Here is a 15793-nt window from a genome sequence, read left to right as displayed (position 1 = left end):
AACACCGGTGGCGCCCACATGTCGGCCTAAGAGTCCTTATTCTTTCTTTTTTGGAGAGCCCGGCCTTTTTTAGGATCTTTTGAGAGCCCGGCCTGAGTGTCATAATTGACCTGTTTGGCTTGCGTTACTACTCGGCCCATATTCAACGACACCTCACTGGCCCAAACAAGTGTACATCATCAAAAAGACACTGAGCTCAAATTATATAACTTGAAAAAAGGAGATACACTCTGAACATTGAAGAATGGTGATGCCCTCATTTAGCCCACCAGTAGTTCGAGACAATAAACAGTTCGAAACAACGATATATACAACATTCATACACTGACTAGTGACTACTACTGACATAAACAGCAAGACATGATAGTTCATAAGAAGTCTTGCTACACCACCAAAACGCACCCATCTGCAGCGCTCAGACTCTCGTGATCCAGACGAGAATGACATTCTAAACAGAGCCAACTATTACATAGTAAGAGTGACATAGACGAGGATGACCAAATGACAAGGAATATGCATAACAAAAGAAAGAACTACCCATCCAGAACAAGCAGTAAAGACAACAAAGTCATTCGAAGAGATGATCCAACACCATCATAATATGCAGCCCCGCTTCAGGGACCAATGATCCGGAGACACCAGTACTCCACCCTTTGGACGCAATAGCCCAATTACCTATTAACCTGAAGGCTTGAACCACATCACTGATTGTCGTAATTGAGACATCCAAGGATCAAAGTTAATCCGGATGCCTTTGTCATTCTCACCTTCTTTTGGCTGCAGGCTGTATCGTTGACAATCAGGGGAGTTTGCTCCCAAACTCCTAGGGCTCGCCGTGTAGACACAGTTTTCCATAGCAAACAGAGCCTCTCTGTCATGAAGGTCCTTGCCAACGGTGATCTCCTGGTTAATTGGATAATTGAGTCCGAGAAACAGAGAGTGTGAACCAAGGCTGTTTACCCGCCTCCAACTAAAAAATCCTGAAGGCCCCAACAAGCTGGTATCCTGCTCATAGACGTAACAGCCACTGTCCGGATACTCACGTATTTCACGGTGCTTGTATACAGTGGGGTTTTTGCAATATAACTTTTTTGGCTCATGTGTCCGAATGATCATCAGTCTTTTGCCGTCGTCTGATCGAGCGAGGAACCAGTTGTGCTTCCCTGTTTTTGGCAAAGGTGGTGTGATTACAAAGGGCAATAACTGTAGGGACACTACATCATATAAAAAGGACATGCATTGTTAATGTAAGATCAGCATTGTTCAGAGTATGAGTAGGATAATGCAAGAAACAGCATTGATATGTCCCTGTTGGAACTGGGAGGAAAATACAGGGAAATGTATACTGGGTTTGAAAATATAGAAGTGCCATGCATGGTTATACTCATGTTATCTCGCAATCGATTCTTCACAGGAAACTACCATGTCATGCATGTTATGGAATCATGTTCTGTCCTCACAAACAAATTCTTCAAGGTAACTAACAGACCATGCATTGTTATATACACATCTTCTGTGGGCAAAATTTTTGTGAGGATATTATTCTAGCCATTGATTGCTGGAGGGCGAATATAGGTATGTACACATGGTAAGCATTACAGGATTTCACTACTTCCAAATATAGAGTTCTCCATATGCACATTTACTTCCCTAATGTATGGTTAGATGAAACCAACTGTGTGGTGCATGTTTCTACATCATGAAAATGAGGAAACTAACATGGCCATTGATACACACTCATATTTAGTAGTAGTATATATATTACTGTAAAATAAGGAGAATATCCATATATTCCTAACCGTTTGATTATTCAGGGGTACAAATTGGCTGTAATGACATGATCACAATCGCATGAATTAACTCATTCCAAATATAGCTGATTTACGGTGTCTCTAATACATTGCCATAGTTCTACTCAAATTCTGCTCAAACAGGGATATACCAATCATCACAAAAAGTTCAAACAGTGTCATGGCGTCATCATTAACATGAGACAGAAACAACTTACACGCGCCGTCCCAGCAATACGCGGTGCCATCTGCTTTGTCGATCGCGTAGATGATGCCATTGTGTTCAATAACATCACAGAAGTGTGTATCAGCTTTGACGATGATCCACTGCGAGCTGAGTTTTCTCCATCTAAAGAAGGCACCAGCGTAAAGATAGGCGAGTCCCTTGTCGAACAAGGCAATTAGCTTGAAGTCTGCCTAATCCGCATGTCGTGTGGGCAATTGGTAGATTAAAATCTTCTGCAAAACAAGGTCCGTCCAACTGACGCGGTAATCTAGATGACTAGGACCGCGATGGTAATACTCTATATAATCCAACGAAGGAAGGATAATCTCATGGGAGGTCTGGAAGTTCACCAGCACCAACTTTTTACCGTCTTCTCTGACGGCAGCCATCCAGTGGGAGTTCATGCCGACCCAGTACATACCTGCCAAGAAGTTTCGGGCGATGGTGATCGGATCGAAGTCGAGGGAAATGATGTACGGCGACCCACTACATACCTGCAAAGAAGTTTCGGCTAATGGAGATCGGATTGAAGTCGAGGGGCATCATGTACGCCTACGTATCATGGTGAGCCAATCTCGCAAGACCAGATAGCAGCAAGCAGGGTGTCTTGAAAAGCTTAGGCCTCGCTTCAACGATGGCCGTGTGCATGCCCCTCGAGCATGCAGCCAGCCGCAGGGCGCTCAACATATCCATACACGAACAACAGAGGTCGAGGACATCACTAGGGAGATAGCTCCAATCGCGGCTCATATGGATATTGCACGGTTCGTGTTCGGCCATGGTGGAGTTTGGAAGGTGGGGTTTTGGGGGGCTTGATTTACGGGGGAGAAGGCTGTCGGTGCTGGAGCGGCTAGTGAGGGAATAGTGGTACTGGGGGAGGCGAGCGAGGCGAGGGTATGCGGGGGCACAGTGAGATAATGAAGAGTGACCTCGGGATCTCCGGCGAGACGGAGATGAAGATGGAGTGGTGCTAGGGGAGAGGGAGACGAGGCGAGGCATGCTATACAGCGGCGGTGACAGTGACTGCACAGTGCACAAGGTGAGGCTGACTTTGGTAACCCGGACACGCCGCCTGGACTGGTGTCACCTCGGGCGCAGGGTCTTGTCACTTCACTGTGAGGACCGAATGAATAATAGTATTTTGACCATCAAGTGTACCACAGTTGTACTACTACTACTAGTAGGAGTAGTAGGAACATGAGTACACTCCCGTGCTAGCATGTCTCTGGGTTCACTTCATCCTGCAGCTATCATCCATATTGCGAGCGGAACCAAATTCTCGTGCATGCGGAAGCGCGAAGAAGGACTTTTCTTTTTTGAGGATAACCGCATATTCCTTAACTGTAGTAGGAACATGAGTAGTGATCCCTCCGGTCCTCTTTTGTCTGCGCATAACTTTTTTCAGTATTTCTCTAATTAGTCTGCGTATATACCCTTTTGCATGCGCCCATTTCCCTCCATGCCCCGCATTCACAGCATTAATTAGCGTACGCATGAGCAGCTGCATCCCGACTCCAGCCAATAAACTGCAGCATGCAAGTGGGCCACTCTGTGCGCATGGGAGAGAGAAAAGGCAACCGAAGAGCCCGTCCAATCCATTGCATGCAGCAGTTGAGGGAGTCCTGGATTAGGGGGTCCTCGGACAGCCGGACTATACCCTTTGGCCGGACTGTTGGACTATGAAGATACAGATTGAAGACTTCGTCCCGTGTCCGGATGGGACTCTCCTTGGCGTGGAAGGCAAGCTTGGCAATACGGATATGTAGATCTCCTCCCTTGTAACCGACTCTGTGTAACCCTAGCCCCCTCCGGTGTCTATATAAACCGGAGGGTTTAGTCCGTAGGAAAACAACAATCATACCATAGGCTAGCTTCTAGGGTTTAGCCTCTACGATCTCGTGGTAGATCAACTCTTGTAATACTCATATAATCAAGATCAATCAAGCAGGAAGTAGGGTATTACCTCCATCGAGAGGGCCCGAAACTGGGTAAACATTGTGTCCCCCGCCTCCTGTTACCATCCGCCTTAGACGCACAGTTCAGGACCCCTACCCGAGATCCGCCGGTTTTGACACCGACATTGGCACTTTCATTGAGAGTTCCACTGTGCCGTCACCATAAGGCTTGATGGCTCCTTCAATCATCGCCAACGACGCGATCCAGGGTGAGGTTTTCCTCCCCGGATAGATCTTCGTATTCGGCGGCTTCGTACTGCAGGCCAATTCGCTTGGCCATCTGGAGCAGATCGAAAGCTACGCCCCTGGCCATCAGGTCAGATTTGGAAACTTGAACTACACTGCCGACATCCGTGGAGACTTGATCTTCGGCGGATTCGAGCCCGTGTCACGTGCGCCGCACAATCACGACGAGCATGATTTAGCTCTGCCGTCGGACAGTGTTCGGGAGATCACACCTGCAACTACTCCGGCCCTCAATCCGAAACAAATTGCGCCATCTGTGGACGGGTGGATGGACCCCGCCACGGAGGCCACACACTCAGCGGCGATAGCGCCGAATACCGACTTCACCTCCTACGAGACCCGTGCTGCCGAACCATTGGATTCGTCCCCGGCCATGGGCTCTGAACCGCACGCGTCCGCGCCTATCGAATCTGATTGGTCGCTGATCATGGAGTTTACCTCCGCGGATATTTTTCAGTACTCGCCTTTTGGCGATGTGCTAAATTCATTAAGGTCTCTCTCCTTGTCAGGAGAACCTCGGCCGAACTATATCCGGCTAGAATGGGATGCGGATGACGAAGAAATTCGCTCCCCACCCACCACCCACTTAGTAGCCACTGTCGACGATTTAACCGACATGCTCGATTTCGACTCCGAAGACATCGACGGCATGGACGACGATGCAGGAGAGGAACAGGAACCATCGCCCACAGGGCGATGGATAGCCACTTCATCACATGACATATACATGGTGGATACACCCAAAGAAAACAATGATGAGGAAGGAAGGATGCAGCGAAGGATAGCTCCCTCGAGAAGCAACCAAAGCATCGGCGTAGGTGCCGCTCCAAATCCCGCCTCGGCAAAAACAACGATAACAGCGCAAGAGAAAATAACACCCCAGTCGACTCCAGAGGAAACAACGACCACATTGACCCAGCAATAGAGCAGGATGAACCAGCAAACGGTGAATATAGTACGGATCCGCTGTCCGAACACGGCGACGCCGAGGATAAAGCTCATCAACCTCCCTCTGGAGAGGAAAACAGTCCGGACGAGGATGCACACATCATCCCGGAAAGGCACTTGGAACAAGAGAACCTCCGCAGAAGGCTTATTGCCACCGCGAGGAGTCTGAAGAAGCAGAAGCAAAGGCTTAAGGCCGCGCAGAATACGCTCAACAGTAGATGGAACAAAGTGCTCAACAATGAAGAAAAGTATGGTGGCAGTTACCACACAAAGAGCTATCCAAAGCGCAAGCTATTGCCTGAATTTGATGATGAGGCCTTAGAGCCCACACAGCCGAAAAACAAAACGGCCGACCGGTCGGATCAACCACCTCGTGGCCTTGATACAGCGGCTAACAAGGCCGCACATAAGTCAGCACACGATTCACGTGAGGACTTGCATCAGAAGACTGGTGTGACCAGATCCATCTACGGATCAAGGAAACGCGCTCCAGCGCACAACCAAAACTGAACACTACAACCGTCAGAACGCCATGACACATCCAAATACAGGGGTGCCGCACACCCCCTATGTTTCACCGATGAGGTGCTGGACGACGAATTTCCAGAAGGATTCAAACCAGTGAACATAGAGGCGTACGACGGAACCACAGACCCTGGGGTCTGGATTAAGGACTTTATCCTCCATATCCATATGGCTCGCGGAGACGATCTCCACGCCATCAAGTACTTGCCCCTCAAGTTGAAAGGACCAGCTCGGCACTGGCTGAAGAGCCTCCCCGAAAACTCAATTGGAAGTTGGGAGGAGCTTGAGGATGCTTTTAGGGCTAATTTTCAAGGGACCTATGTCCGACCTCCGGATGCAAACGATTTAATTCATATAATTCAACAGCCCGGAGAATCAGCCCGAAAGCTTTGGAATAGATTTCTCACTAAGAAGAACCAATTTGTCGACTGCCTGGACGCCGAAGCCTTAGCAGCTTTCAAACACAGCGTCCGAGACGAATGGCTCGCCAGACACCTCGGCCAAGAAAAACCGAGAACAATGGCAGCCCTGACAAGCCTCATGACCCGCTTTTGCGCGGGTGAAGATAGCTGGCTAGCCCGTAGTAGCACCAATGACCCAGGCACATTCGAAGTCAGGGATGGGAATGGAAAACCACGACGCAGTAAAAGCAAGCGTCGAAATAAAGAAGACAGCCCAGATAACACGGCGGTAAACGCCGGATTCAGGGGCTCTCGACCGGGTTAGCGGAAAAAGCCTTTCAAAGGCAGCAGAGATGGACCGTCCAGCCTAAACAAGATTCTAGACAAATTATGTCAGATTCATGGCACCCCCGATAAACCTGCAAATCACACCCACAGAGAATGCTGGGTCTTCAAGCAGGCCGGTAAGCTAAACGCCGAACACAAGGGGAGGGAGACACCAAGTGAAGACAAGGACGAGCCTCGCCAGCAAAGCACTGGGGGACAGAAAAAATTCCCACCAGAGGTCAAAACAGTGAACATGATCCACGTGACGAAGAGGAGCAACAAACATGCACTCCGAGCCACACGCGCCGTAGAGCCCGTCACCCCTAAGTTCAACCCCTGGTTGGCCTGCCCGATCACTTTTGATCACAGGGATCACCTGACAAGTATCCGGCACAAAGGATTAGCTGCCTTGATGTTAGACCCAATAATAAATGGATACCATCTCACATGAGTCCTTATGGACGGCGGCAGTAGTCTTAATCTGATATATCAGGACACAGTCCGCAAAATGGGGATAGACCCGACAAAAATCAGCCATAGTAATACTACCTTTAAGGGAGTAATACTAGGCCTAGAGGCCCGCTGCACGGGCTCTCTAGTACTAGAGGTTGTATTCGGTTCTCCCGACAACTTCCGAAGCGAAAAGTTAACCTTCGACATCGCTCCATTCCAAAGTGGCTATCAAGCACTACTCGGAAGAGCAGCGTTTGCTTGTTTTAATGTAGTACCGCATTACGCTTCTCTTAAGCTCAAGATGCCCGGTCCACGTGGCATCATCACAATTAGAGGAAATATCAGGCGTTCCTTATGCACGGAAGAACGTGTGGCGGCTTTAGCAGCCGAACACTAAACGACCTCTCCAACTAAAATAAATGATCGGTCGTCAAGACCGCGGACATGGTTAGACGAGTCCGGCACATCACTAGCTGTAACAGCTTAGATATACCTAAGATTGGTTCGATGGGTTTACCCTCATAGGCGGTACCAGGGGCTTCCCGTATGTAAAAGGACTACAGTTCGACTCGACCTTACTTATCTTGATTTCTAATGGTTTATTGAGAATAACCAATTTTTTCGCACGACAACTTTCACCTAAGTTCTTCTCTTTTACATATGGTAATCATGCTACACCCTTCCAGCATACGGCACAACGGATACACAGGCGTAGACGTGCAGCAGGGCCCCGCTCAAAGGTTTCTTTTTAGATTAAGACCCTGCGTAAACCATTTTTACTGTCTCTTGTTGCTTTACATCCTCCGGATACTCAGCATAACCGAGAGCGATGCTGACGTTATTGGCATTTCGCCATGTCAGAACGATGCACGTACCTGGACACTCAGGGATCATCATCAAGGGCGTTATTCATCCCGATATATGTTGTAAAGACCGAATACCTTAGGGAGTGTTCGACGTCGCGAGTTGGCCCTTATATGCATCAGCACCGAATCATGTCTTTGGTGAAATGTTGGGTTTGCCCAGCTCCCGTGTTTTGCTACCTTACGTTCCGCTCTATCGGCTAAGGTGGCATCGGGAGAACTACTGCGATTGTGCCCTGGTTCATTCGGAGGAGCACCTCAGTAGAGAAAGCCGAAAACTGACTGTCATGATAAAGCGCGAGACTGGTCAACCACTCGATGACTTAGCGGAATCTTCGGGATTCCTCCGCATTAACGAAGGGCCATTTCCCGGTCATGTATGTACGCGCCCCGTATTCGGATGAGCGCAGAGGTACCAGGGGCTATATTGTAGTCCCACCGTCAAACTCCTATGGCTAAGTGAAAGTGTTAAAGCAATATAGTCCGATTTCCTCGTTCGCTGCGCTATCACCTCCTTAATGGACCAAGACGTTGGATCAAGTGTGAATACACGTTTTTTGCGAACACCCCCACATGATATGCGTGGGGGCTGAAGCCGACGACCGCAAACTTTCAGGTTATATACATATATACATAAACGGCCGCACAGGAGGCATCATAATACTTTCAGGCAAAAGTATAAACACAGCCTTTATAATTTAATAAGCATTGTTCTTACAATTGAGATACATGTCACTAGAACATGATATGCTTCGAGCACTGAGCCTCTATTACACGAGCGGCTTCTAAGACTTCCTCAAAATAGTGCTCGGCCGATACCCGGCCTAACGCCGAACTCTGGGATGCAATAGTGGTGGCTTCCATCTCTGCCTAGTATGTCTTGACACGGGCAAGAGCCATCCGCGCACCCTCTATGCACGCCGACCTCTTCACAGCGTCGATATGCGGCACATCACCAAGGAATTGTTGCACTAGGCCAAAATAACTATTCGGCCTCGGTCCCTATGGCCAAGGGTGATCCACGAAGGACCTCATAGCAAGTCCGGACAACCTATGGAGCTCGGCCCACTCGGCCATTTGTTCATTTAACAGCAGCGGACGCGTTGGAGTGCAGAACTGTGACCAGAACAACCTTTCAACTACATGATCCTTCGTATCTTTGAAAAACTTGGTCGCATCAGCGGCACTCGCTGCTAAATCCAAGTACGTGTCTGCAGAACTCCATAATTTATCCAGAGGGGCATACTTCGGGTCTCCAAACCTCGTCTGCAACAAAAAGGGCTTCCAGCCGCAATATCTCCGGCTTGACGGAGTTCCTCCTTCACCGCTCTGATTTTTGAGCGGGTTTCCTTGGCCGCTTCCATGGCCTCCTTCAGTTCCGCCGCCTTCGCTTGGCTTTCCTTTTCAAGAAGCTCATACCGGCCGGCGGCATCTTTTAGCTCAATAGCCATCTTGGCTATTTTCTCTTTGCTCTGGCAATGGGCAGCCTGTTCGGCTCTTAGCTCTTCGACCGCGTTTAGGGCGGCCGCATCACTTTTCCTGGATTGTTCCTTGGCTCGGGCAAGTTCTGCCCGAAGGGTCTCCACGGTGACAGCTCCATCTGCAGTCACAGCATATTACAGATACTAGCATCATGCTCCTCTTAATATGTATTGATCCTAGGAGAATACATACCCCGTGCCTCGTCAAGCCGCTTGTTTACAAGCACGATGTCGGCATCTGCCGCATCAAGTTGCCGCTTCAGTTCGGCAAACTCACCAGTCCGGCCAGCCACCGGACCCGCATCCACCTGCACATGAAAGCAGCACGGTTATTACCTGGGACTATGATCCTCTATTTGCCGTCTTTTTCGACAGCAACTAGAGTCTCAGGGGCTACTATCTGCATAGGCCACACCTAGCGTGTGCGGTATCGTCCAAAAAATATATATTACTTCACGTACCTCAAAGCCTTTCAGCAGACTCATAAAAGCTTCATGCAACCCGCTTTCGGCGGATGAAATCCTCCCAACCACCGTGCCCATTAGCGCACGATGCGTTTTCGAGACAGCCGCTTGCTCCAGAAGATTCATTAGTGCGTCCGATCGCACACCGGACGGTTCCGGACTCTTTCTGTGGCTCTCCTTAGGAGCCGAATACCCTGGACTTTGTTTGGCCGAAGGTTTACCTTCTGGCCTTGGCGGATCAGGAGAAATCCTCCGTGACGACACCTCAGGGTCGCCCGCTTCACGAGGCGGGGAGGCACGGGGAGGTGTTTCGCTCTCCATCATCTCCGGAAGAAGATCCCCCGAAGACGAACTCTGTCGAGAAGGGATACGATCCGAACTACAAGACGCACGCCTCGGTTATCGTTCTCGGAAACGAAGCAGGATATATTTACTATAAAGTACTTTCGTTTACTTACAGCTCGGTAGAGGGCTGGTCCCCTTGCGGGTACTGTGCGGTAAGGATGCCCTCCGGGGTAGGACCCTCCGACAAAGGATTCTTCCCTCGCTTGGAGAACATTACTTCCAAGTCTTCATAGGCGGTCCTCTTCCTTCCCTGGGGACAGGGAATTTTAGATTCTTCCCCCCCGGTTATCCTCCTTCGCGGAGGCACTAATTCCCCTGGTTAGGATGAATAGTGAGTGAGGCTCGCTCTCGGCTTCTTTGTTCCTCCCTTTACCTTCCCCTGATGGCGCTTGATAAGGCGCAAGCTCAAGCATCCTGGCTAGTACAGGATCCGGTGAGCCCTCGGGAAGGGGGGTCGGACACCTGATCATCTTCGCCTTTTTATCCAATCCTGGTCAAAAGGCGACTTTTCAGAATGATGTTGTGATAAATTAAAAGACAATGTGTTCGGCCACGGAATTACTTACTTGAGTGTCTGGACGATTGCAGTTCAGACCCGCATCCTCGGAGGTGTCCGGACACTCTATTTGTGATCCGAAGAACGATCTGTATATCTCTTCGAGCGTCATGGCGAAGAAGTGCTGAATAGTTCGCGGTCCTTCGGGTTGAACTCCCACATACGGAGAGGTCGACGTTTGCAAGGCAGGGCTGGACGAACTAGCATAACTCTCATTACCTTAACAAGGGTGACATCTGTCTCGTGGAGATCTTGGATGCGACTCTGCAATGTCGGCACATCATTTACTGGCCCCCAGTCCAGCCCCCTGTTGACCCATGATGCCAGTTGTGGCGGGGGGGCCGAGCGGAAGGCAGGGGCGGCTACCCACTTAGTACCCGGGGGAGCTGTGATATAAAACCACTCCCGTTGCCATAAACTGGACACCTCCTGGAAGGAACCCTTTGGCCATGGAACATCGGCGCCTTTTCTTATTACGGAACCTCCGCACTCTGCGTGTCGCCCCTCAATCATCTTTGGCTTCACATTGAAGGTCTTGAGCCATAAGCCGAAGTGTGGGGTAATGCGGAGGAAGGCTTCACACACGACGATGAACGACGAGATGTGAAGGATGGAATCCGGAGCCAGATCATGGAAATCGAGCCTGTAGTAGAACATGAGCCCTCTGACAATAGGATCTAGACTGAAACCCAGCCCTCGGAGGAAGTGGGAGACGAATACGACACTCTCGCCAGGTTCGGGAGTGGGAATGACCTGCCCTCGAGCAGGCAGCCTGTGCGAGGTTTCGCCGGTCAAATACCTAGCTTCTCTTAGCTTCTTGATGTCCTCCTCTGTGACGGAGGAGGGCACCCACTGACCTTGAAGGTTGGATCCGGACATGATTGTAGGTCCGAAGTGCCTAGCCTGAGCCTTGGGTGTTGGAACTCGAGGTGGGGGAAGGATTCGATTGAGCGCGAGAAGAAGGGGCAGGCCTAGGCCTCTTTATAAAGAGGATGAATATCAAGCGTCCTCCGCGTGGCCGTTTGGGACTTGCCTAAATCGAGGAGTCATACTAACAGGCACGATTGGGTTACCCATACCCGTATTGATGAGAATCCCGTGAAAAAAGGGACACGATCTATGCTTCGACAAGACGTGCCAATAAAATCCGCCTCGCAACACGTGCAGTGGCAGGCTCAGAAAAACGGTTCGTCATGACCAGACCACGGCAGTACGCCACATTATGAAAAGCTGTCGGCAGATTGGATTTGTGGAAATATTATTCTCTCTATGGTGGTATGTGGAATTTGTTTTGCAGAGCCGGACACTATCCTTGTGTTCAAAATCTTCTATGGAGTATTCGGAGGAGGAACCTGCCTTGCAATGCCGAACATAATCTGCACGCCAGACTCACCGAGATTGAAGCCTGGTTCAGGGGCTACTGAGGGAGTCCTGGATTAGGGGGTCCTCGGACAGCCGGACTATACCCTTTGGCCGGACTGTTGGACTATGAAGATACAAGATTGAAGACTTTGTCCCGTGTCCGGATGGGACTCTCCTTGGCGTGGAAGGCAAGCTTGGCAATACGGATATGTAGATCTCCTCCCTTGTAACCGACTCTGTGTAACCCTAGCCCCCTCCGGTGTCTATATAAACCGGAGGGTTTAGTCCGTAGGACAACAACAATCATACCATAGGCTAGCTTCTAGGGTTTAGCCTCTACGATCTCGTGGTAGATCAACTCTTGTAATACTCATATCATCAAGATAAATCAAGCAGGAAGTAGGGTATTACCTCCATCGAGAGGGCCCGAACCGGGGTAAACAATGTGTCCCCCGCCTCCTGTTACCATCCGCCTTAGACGCACAATTCGGGACCCCCTACCCGAGATCCGACGGTTTTGACACCGACAGCAGTGAAACCACCGCACCTCTCCTCATGCATGCGCATAACTTCTCCCATTTACTTCTCCATCGGGAACCAATTTTCCTCGGCTTTTTCACTACTCCTTGATCTTCATTTGCATCCAAACCACACTGCATTCACATTGTTTTAACCTCTTCACATCCTCCTGGGGTAATTCTGAAGCCCCTATAAATAATCATCTTCTTCAGTTAGATTAGCCATCTAATCCTAATTCTCCAAACCATAGCCCTCCGGTCCAGCGGTTCCAAATGGCGAAAGAGATCGAGATGCAGGTTTTTAGCGTCCAACATGTCCTCGTCGAAGGCTCGTTGAGCATAGTTGCCACAGTCACCGACCACCCAAGGGTTGTTCGGAAGTGGATCAACAATGTATCCAACTCCCTCCAAAAGGTGGAGATGAATGTCATCAGTCTCGACGCAGAGTACACGGAGCGTTCCACTGGGAAGATCCAACGCGCCGCTGTCCTTCAGCTCTGCCTCGAAGATGATGTTTTGGTGTACCACATCATACACGCGCCCTCCATACCAGGTGAGCTTCACGATTTCTTGTCTCGGGAGGACATATACTTCTGTGGGGCAGCCATCGCAGGGGACAAACAGAAGTTGGAGCCGTACAACCTTGATTTGAAAACCATCGCTGACCTACAAACCAGAATAAAAATTCCTGTAGAAGATTGTGATAAACCGACACCATCCCTATTCGACGTAGCAAATTTTGTGCTAGGAACAAACCTTCAGAAGGGTGATGAGACACTGGCATTAAGGTCGTCTGGATGGGAGAATTATCCCTTGACGTACGAGCGGATAAAATATGCTGCCCTCGATGCCCGTGTGAGTTTCGAGATAGCTGCAAGGTCCAGAGAGCTTGTTGCGAAGCCGTCTACCACAGAAAATGAGAACAACAAGAAGAAGAAGAAGATGCTGCACCAGCAGCAGGGCATTATGGATGGATGAACTATTTCCTCTCTTGTAAAAAAATATTCCCTCTCTATCTATATTGATATAGATGGACTATTTCGATGGTGTGCATGTCTTTGGAACAAGTAGTAGCGTGGGTCCGCTTGACTATAAGGAACTATTTATCCGCCTAGCTTTCTCTACTACTCCTTCTAGTGATCGGTATGCAATGCATGTGTCCGTAGACATGACAGCTTGTCCATGGAAGTTCAACTACGACGACCATCATGTTTCATCCACTGCCACTCGCGATTCCCACGACGCCGCTCCAACCCATGGCACCACGTTCCCCGACGTGCGCCTCACCCCTCTCGGCCGCGCCGCCCCTCTGCCTTTGTGTGCATGACATGTGGGCCACCTTAAATGCGGCGAGCATCAAGTTTCTACCACAGCCACACGCGATTCCCACGACGCCGCATGAACCCATGACACCACACATCCCGCACCATCGAATTTTCATCCAGCGGCTGTGACACATTTCGTCTCGGGCATCAATCCTCAGCTGGAGTACTTCTATACTACAGGTTGTACCCACCGGTGTGGCCATCTACGCCTCGTAATGCCCTGACGCCCAGCTGTGGCACCCTCGCCACGGCCATGCCACCACCGGCCGGTTCATCTCGAACGAGTGAGTCGCGAACCACACCACCACCATGAGAATGACATGTGGGCTAGCCGCATTTAACATCCGCATGTCATTGACTCAGAGCATGGTTAATAATATAGCCGGCTGCTGGCTATATGATGTTGCCACGTCACATATAGCCAAGCTTGTAGCCAGCAAGTACAATAGTTGAATATTAATATGTACTATTTTGTTGTTACATGACCCACCTCGTTCTCTCATAAAATGCCTAGGAGCACGTGCTGCAGCCGGCTGTTAACTAGTAGCCCGCTTCTCTTCTCTTTCACCTTCTCTCTCGTCCAACTAAGCAAAAATATAATATTTAATGTCTTACAGCTCGCCTACATCACCTTATTGTACTTGCTCTCATAGGCCGGGCACTAAGCCACTGAAGTTCGGTCCCGTGGGCCCCGAGAGGGAAATGTAACTCCTGCGGCAGGCCTTGTGGTGCTCCCGTAGTACGAGCTCGTGCCAAACCCGGAATTTGTTTCTTACTACTACCAACTACTAGTAAGGTACACGTGCATTGCACACATGAGATTCTGGTGGTTTGTGCATTATGCTTCTACATGTGGAGTCTTCTAGATTCTACATGTGGCAAAATCTGGTGGAATGTAGATGATATCCAACGGCCAGTAGTGCTCAGATTTGCCATCTTTGTACCATCGGATTGGCTTCATCCAACGACCAACTTTCAAAGTTATGGTTTGGTTTGCAGCCTAAGGTTGCCACGCCTAAGCTTAGGCATGTCGGCATGTGTTTGGTTCATTGATACACTTGTGGCTTGCCACACTTTTCTAGCTACATGGTCCACATGTCATAGACTCAACTTCTTGCCAAATCTTGCCACACTTGTGGTGGCCATTTTGTTAGCCACATTTTTTGTGGCAGACACACTTTGCCTAAGCTTAGTTGTGGCAAAGTTAGTCATGAATGAAGTTCAACCATGGAGTCTTCTAGATTCTACATGTGGCGGAATCTGGTGGAATGTAGATGATATCCAACGGCCAGTAGTGCTTAGATTTGCCATCTTTGTATCGTCCGATTGGCTTCATCGAATGACCAACTTTCAAAGTTATGGTTTGGTTTGCAGCCTAAGGTTGCCACGCCTAAGCTTAGGCGTGCCACAAGTGTGTTTGGTTGCGTTCTCGTCTCAGCATAGTTGTTCCCTCGTCATGCATGCTCAACTCAACACCCCTCTTCATGTATGCTCTCTTCATGCATGCTTCTAGTGTATTTGTGCTAATCTAGTGTGGACTCATGCACCCTCCATACACTCTACCAAACACCCAAAAATGGGTCGAGAAGGGAACTCTTGGGATCATGCACCCTTCATACGCCCTACCAAACACACCAGGCATGTGTTTGGTTCATTGCTACACTTGTGGCTTGCCACACTTTTCTAGCTACATGGTCCACATGTCATAGACTCAACTTCTTGCCAAATCTTGCCACACTTGTGGTGGCCATTTTGTTAGCCACATTTTTTGTTTTAGACACACTTTGCCTAAGCTTAGTTGTGGCAAAGTTAGTCATGAATGAAGTTCAACCATGGAGTCTTCTAGATTCTACATGTGGCGGAATCTGGTGGAATGTAGATGATATCCAACGGCCAGTAGTGCTCGGATTTGCCATCTTTGTATCGTCGGATTGGCTCCATCCAACGACCAACTTTAAAAGTTATTCACACACTATATAGGGGGTATAGATATAGATGTGCCGGCCCG

Source organism: Aegilops tauschii, chromosome 2 (genome assembly GCF_002575655.3).
Source record: "Aegilops tauschii subsp. strangulata cultivar AL8/78 chromosome 2, Aet v6.0, whole genome shotgun sequence".
In the NCBI taxonomy this organism is placed as follows: Eukaryota; Viridiplantae; Streptophyta; class Magnoliopsida; order Poales; family Poaceae; genus Aegilops; species Aegilops tauschii.
Note: the sequence above shows the minus strand (reverse complement) of the source record.